Below are 7292 nucleotides of genomic sequence, written 5' to 3' on the forward strand. Positions count from 1 at the left end.
TCCCTCATGACCTAATGCGAATTGTTGTGAGATGGTGCGATCATGGTGTGAGAAAAGGGCCGGCTTATATTGTTTCTATGAAATGGTTAGATTCATTCGTTGTAGAGAATGGCTAGAAATTGACACTGGTTAATGCCAATGGTCCAAAAATGAATAAGCCATTTAGTAATCCAAATAGTTAGATTATTAATCCAACGATCTAAAACATCTAGATCGATGATCTAACTATCTGAAATATTTGGATTAATAAGCCAATGGTTAGAAATATTTTACAGCGTTCTGAACATTAATAGCCTTAGGTGCAATAGTCCATTCGTCCCATTTATATATATCAGACCCCATATCCATATCTAACATTAGAAATCCAATTGATCTCCTCTATAAGAAAAATAAAGGCTCTCCTTCCTTTTTTACAAGTTAGGAACAGACTGAGTATTCAAACTCATTGAGTTCTGAGTCAAATTACTCACTGAGTCTACCAGAGACTATCACTACGTTAGCCAATTTCTAATGTTGGTCCCTTCATGATTGTTGCACACAAGACCAAATAAGGCTTGCCATATCCTGGAAGCAATTCGCCAATAACCTGCCAGGGATCTCAGATCTGAGAGGAGAGGGGGTGAATCAAACTTTAAGGACAACATATCTAATACGTGCTTCAACATGATTAAAATATTATTTATTTATTTTTTGGTACCCAAAATTCTTAATTCAAAATTTTTTCCAATAGGAGCGTACCTCGTGTCCCACCAAGTAGAGGATCCTAATCGTTCACTCTCTGATCAACAGATGGATGAGCAAAAGAAAAGGTCAATGCAAGCAACCAATTAGTCAATGGGGGAAGTGAAACAAACAACCAGTGCATATCTATGAAGAGGAATTATAAAAAGGCCCTCATGCATCAGATCATGAATAGTGATCGATTCATAGTTTTTTCAAGTGGAACCATTTTTATGTGTTGGAGTTCCGACTTTTATCTCACACCACTATGATGTAATCCCGAGCTACAACAAATCCAAATCAACCATAGGTATTAGAATTTTGAATCTAACACCAACGTCAATCCATGCGCTTTGTGGAAGCACATTCAATGAAGATAAAACAATCAAATAAACAATAACTAATAAAGCAATCACACCAAACACAAGATATTTAACTTTAAAAATCATTGTGGGAAATAACCACAATACAAAGTGACAAAAATCCACTATATTTAAAACATTAGATTTACACCACTCACCTTCTTCAATTATAGATGAAGCTGATTTCTCCTTATGATGTGCACCTAGGAAAAACCCTGTTGTCAAACCCCAAACTTGGAAACCGGGCTCACAAAATTCTCGATCGCTGAATCCAGTGTCGACAGCCTCCATAGTACCCCATTCTCAGCTCCTAGTGTGCATACACCAGGTTCCGATCTTGGGATCCTATAATGAGATTTTTTAACATCAATTTGTCTTATAAGAAGCATAACCACAAGTATATCCAAATCACAAAGGCAACATCGTCATCACATATCCACTAATACAATCATTTGAATATAGTGCTGAAAGGGAAATACATATATCAAAAATCAAAGCTCTAAAAGACAGCTCCACGCTCCAAACTCAACTCTGTTGCGACCTAACATCACCTGCACGCATCTATCGTGCATAAGCTTATAGAAAGCTTAAAGGGTGGTGTAAGTGTGTGCACAAGGTAAGTCCCAAGTGTTCAATATAATACCGTAATCATACAATGTGGAAAATACTAGCAAGATCATGAATCATATGATATCAGAATAAGCGAAAATACTGACAAGTCCATGAGTCATACAATATCAGAGTATGTAATACAGATCAACTATGCAAAGGAGGAGTCGTAGAGAGCCAAATATCAGATGCCGATGATATAATGTAATATGTAAATCCTGCTAAGTTCGTCTAGGCCATATAAGTGCAGAAACGCAGCAACCCAAAATATCCTATGCCTGTGGATATAATGCAATATGTGATGCGAATGAAATGACCAAGCTGGAGTGTGAAGTCAGGATGATAGTACGTGGTATCGCAGGCTATGGGGCCTATCACGAAGGACTTATATCCAAACCAGTCCCATACCTAAATTTAAATAGATAGACTTAATGTGGTAAGCTCCTGATCTCAGGCTAGTCGCGTGCCCCAACTTAAATCCTGGTCATTGCGAAAGTTCACATAACAATTAGTTGCATACCACCAGCCCGAGTGGATAGTAAATAAATGAATATAATGCTGAATATACAATTCCTACTCTACAAATTAGTACTGTACATCTCTGAGATCATCAGCGGGGTCTAGTACACTCTACACTAGCTTGCTGCCCATCAAGAGTACAACTGGGTAAGTAGAAGAGACCTTACTATCTACCTGTCAATATCGGGCCCGACTCATCGATAGCCGACCCATTCCTCAAGCTCGTCAGACTCAGCCTAGCTATGCCTACTCCCTAAGGAGGGTAAGGCCACACCTCCTCCCAATCGACTATGAGATAGTGAGAGATGCAGCCTACTGATATACGGCCCTCGTGCTCTCATATATATCAACTCGGTCTCGACGTTGCGGCGTCCTCTGGTACCAAGAAGGTTTAATGATTTTCACTCATGGACATCTATGGCAGCCCGATGCTAATAACAAATTTTCGGGGTCCTATCTAGCCATCCACGATATGCTTGTGGAGGCTATGACCCTGATGTCGCTAAGGCGTATAGTAATCACAAAACACAATGCAAGATATATAAGTCATACAATCCAGTCATGCATTAATCTTGTGCATACCATGTGCTTATGTGAGATAACCTCCGCCTATCAGAGAATCTCATAACAACCTGCCCAATGACATATGCAATGGTCAACCACATATCATAACAATATGCAGATGATGCATATGTGCATGTATCATGATGCTATGCTGTCACATACTAACAATCGGTATCAATAACCGGCATCGACAATCGACCTCAACAATGTGGACATTTAACCAACATTGCCCCCAAGGAATAGCCTACATAGAGCCTAACATATAGTGGACCTATGACCTCATACAAGAGCCAAATATACAACGCCATAGGCCTACTCAAGAGCTTAATACACATCACGATGGGCCTTTCACATGGGCCTAACATACATCACAATGGGCTCCATCGCCTGACCCTCAAATGCATTACAATGGGCCTCATCACATAGGCCTTAACCATGGGCTGAATACACATCACAATGGGCCTCAAATACGGGCTGTATATACATCACATTGGGCCTCAAACATGGGCCAAATGCACATCATAATGGGCCTTAGATACAGGCCGCATATACATCGCATTGGGCCTTGCCCATGGAATCGGCCTCGATATCCGGCCCCGACAATCGGCCTCAACAATCGAAATTAGCCTCGATAATTGACCTCGACAATCGACTTATACAATCGGCCTCAACAATCGGAATCGGCCTCGACAATCAGAATCGGTATTGATAATCGGAATCGGCCTTGACAATCGGAATCAGAATCGGCCTCAATAATCGGCCTCAACAATCGGAATCGAAATCAGAATCAGCCTCAACAATCGGAATCTGTATCGACAATCGGAATCGGCCTTAATAATCATAATAGGCCTCGACAATTGGAATTGGCCTCGACAATTGAAATTGGAATTGGCCTCGACAATTGGCTTCGACAATCGGAATCAGAATCGGCCTCGACAATCAAAATAATATCGACAATCGAAATCGGCCTCGATAATTGGAATCGGAATTGGCCTCAACAATCGGCCTCGATAATCGGAATTGGCCTTGATAATCGGCCTCAATAATTGAAATCGGTAATTGTCCTAATAAAGGGCCTAAGAGAAGGTCACAATGTAGACATTTAACCATTATCGCCCATCATTGTGGACATTCAACCAACATTGCTCCTAAGAAGTGGCCCACATAGAGCCAAGCGTATAGTGGGCCCATGGCCTCACACAAGGGCCAAATATACTTCACAATGAGCCTCACTCGTGGGCATAATACACATCACGATGGGCTGAATACAAGGGCCTAATATACATCACCATAGGTCATGACCCATGGTCCTCAAATACATTATAATGGGCTACGACCCATGGGCCTCAACATATATCAAGTGGGCCACACCAATGGGCCTCGTATACACAACAGGTGGGCTGCATCCATAGGTTGCACTAATAAGCCTTATATACATCAAGATGGGCCGTATCACATGGGCCTTTCACATCGCAATGGACTGCATCTCATGGGCCTCTTATACATCATAATGGGCCTCATTACATGGGCCGTAATAGAGGGCCTCAATGAATCATAGCGGGCCTTGGCACATCAAGTCGGACCTCATATATGGGCTTCAAATACAAATAGGTGGGCCCCATCACATGGGCCAAAAATACAAATAGGTTGGCCCCGAACACGGGCCAAAAATACATCATGATGGGCCTTGCCCATAGGCCTCGAATACATCACAATGGGCCTTGCCCATGGGCCTCATATACATCATATTGAAGGATCATCTGGACCATACCACAACTAGCAGTGGAGATAATGATTTTTTTTTTTACGGTTAAAACTTCACAGGGCCCACCATCACATTTATTTTCTATCCTATCAGATCATAAGGTCACAAAGACCTGAGTCAAGAAGAAAAAAAAGAAGCAAATATCATATTGATCCAGAACTTCTATACTCCCAAAAGAATTTCAATGGTGGATGTTCAATCTTCACTGATTTTTGCGGTGTGGTCCACTTGATAAACTGTGTGAATAAAGCACATACACTATGCGGGACCCACGGAACTTGTTGACATTAAAGTAGCAACAATATAGATGGGGTCCCTAGCAAATGGACGGTACAAATAAAACTCACACATCAGGTGTGGTCCATATAGATGGACGGTGGATACAACACATACATCATGGAGTCCACATGATGAACAGCTGAGATAAAACACATATACCAAGGTGAGCCCCACCGTACATCACGTGGTGTCCACCGTCCATCATGACTGGGATAAAACACATACATCAGATGGTGTCCCATTGTCCTTTATTGGATTGGACAGTGAGGATACAATACATAAATCACGTGGGTCCCACCTGCTGGACCACGTGGATCATACAACAAGGGGGTTCCTACCATCCAAATGGACGGTGGATGAAATACATACCCCGTGTACAGACCCACAGAGTTTACTAGCGTCAGTCAGCAGCTATATAGGTGGTGGGCCCCACAGACCTTGCTAATGTCAAAACAGCAGCTGTAGCTACGTGGGTATACAACATATACATCAGGACCCCAGAACAGCTGACGTCCATCAAGATGGACGGTGTAGATATAACACGTACATCACGGTGGAGCGCCCTGCACCGTCTAAACAGGTCTAGCACCATCCAGATGATCTGGATGGTGTGGATGAAAATAATACATCACGGTGGGTCCATTGTCCCAACTGGATAGCTGGACGAAACACATTCATCAGGTGGGTCCACGCGTGTGGCCACCTGCTAAATAAAGTTGGTATTTATGTTTTCCATCTAGCGTCCAGGTAGGACAAACAGTCTTGATATCATGTACGTGGCATGTGGACCCCACGGCCGCTGGCCATAAAATGATCTGGAAAGATAAATGGACGGTGTAGATGTAATACATACGTGTAGGTGGGGTCCACGTGCTGGATGCAGCACTGCATCAGGTGGGTACCACCATACAGGGCCTGAATGGTGTGGATACCACATGTACGGCCCAGCTCCACCATCCAGAAATGCTGGACGGTGCGGATATAGATACATCAAGGTGGTTGCCATCGTACACTGTCTGGACAGTGTATAGACCCATAAATCATGGTGGTGTCCACCGTCCAGTAAGACACGTATCACAGTGGGTCACACCGTCCCACACAGTGGACGGTGTGGATGGAGGCATACATCATGGTGGGTCCCATGTGGGAACCACATAATATTATATTATATTATAAAGTAATATATATGATATATATACATATATACATATATTATTACAGGGTATAACGTCTAAGCCATCGGGCGTTGTCTGGCCAGGACAGATGAAAAACATATATCATGATGGGTCCCATGTGCTTGTGACTCACCAGCCACCCACATTGAGATGGTCCCACGTTCATGTGGCCCACTTATGGACGGTGTGGATCTGATCCATTCATCAAGGTGGGGTCCATACTTCCCAAAACGGACGGTATGGATATAATACATATGTCATAGGTGGGCCACTCATCATCATCACCAAGGAAAAATGAAAGAGAGGGAGAGAGAGAGAGAGAGAGAGAGAGAGAGAGAGAGAGAGAGAGATATCGGAGTAGCGGAGGGACCCCGCCACTATGGGTCCCTCTTTGATACTAATCATACATTAAGATGACTCCCACCATATGTGGGTCCTCAAATCATCAAAGCTACACAAATTAACACTAGAAAACACCCACCTTTAATATCCTCTTCCTTCTTCTGCCAATGCGATTTAAAGCTCCAAGGGGTGCATTTCAACGGTCGAGATGGACTTTGAATGGTGTGGATAAGAGGTAGGAAGGTGGGCCATACCAAGCTTTCTCTCATGGAGGTGGGTGTTGGATTGCTCTCATGGAGCTTTGGAGAAAAATGAGAGAGAGAGAAATGATAGAGAAAAGGGATGGATGGAATGGTTGTTGTAAGGGATGGGAATAGGAAGGCATGGGTTGGGTTAAATTTTGTGTAAAGGAGGTATGGGTGGGGAGAGAGAGAGTTGACTTGTGAGGGGGGTGAGGTGGCATGGGGTATGGGTGATGTACTTGAGATAGAGTGTGTACTTGATTGATTGATTAATGGGACATGTTGTAGAGATTCTTTTGAAATTCGCAACGGGCGGTGTTTCTTCGGAATGAACGTGGTCCCACATCTTCTGGCCCCGGTATCACCTTGACGCGTGAGACGGGGCGTCAGAACCGCGGCGACGACACAGTCGCAAGGATACTAGTTTCAAGTCCAGCCAACTTTGATATACGGGACACGACTCAGGATCGCGTGCAAACGTCGATAACATATCACGGGTCGCTGGAATTCTACCGGAAGGAACGCGGAGGCCTACGGAACGGTACAAGCTAGGATACGGGTCTTATACCTGGCCTCTTGAAAAAATTATTTTCCAAGCCCTTACAAGTGTTTAGAACTCTCTCACCTCGCAAACCCTTGTCCTTAGAGAGAAAACACTTGCATTAACCAAGCCCTAATAAAAAATAGATTTAAATACCATAATTTGTGCTAATCT

Source organism: Magnolia sinica, chromosome 8, assembly GCF_029962835.1.
Source record: "Magnolia sinica isolate HGM2019 chromosome 8, MsV1, whole genome shotgun sequence".
NCBI lineage: Eukaryota > Viridiplantae > Streptophyta > Magnoliopsida > Magnoliales > Magnoliaceae > Magnolia > Magnolia sinica.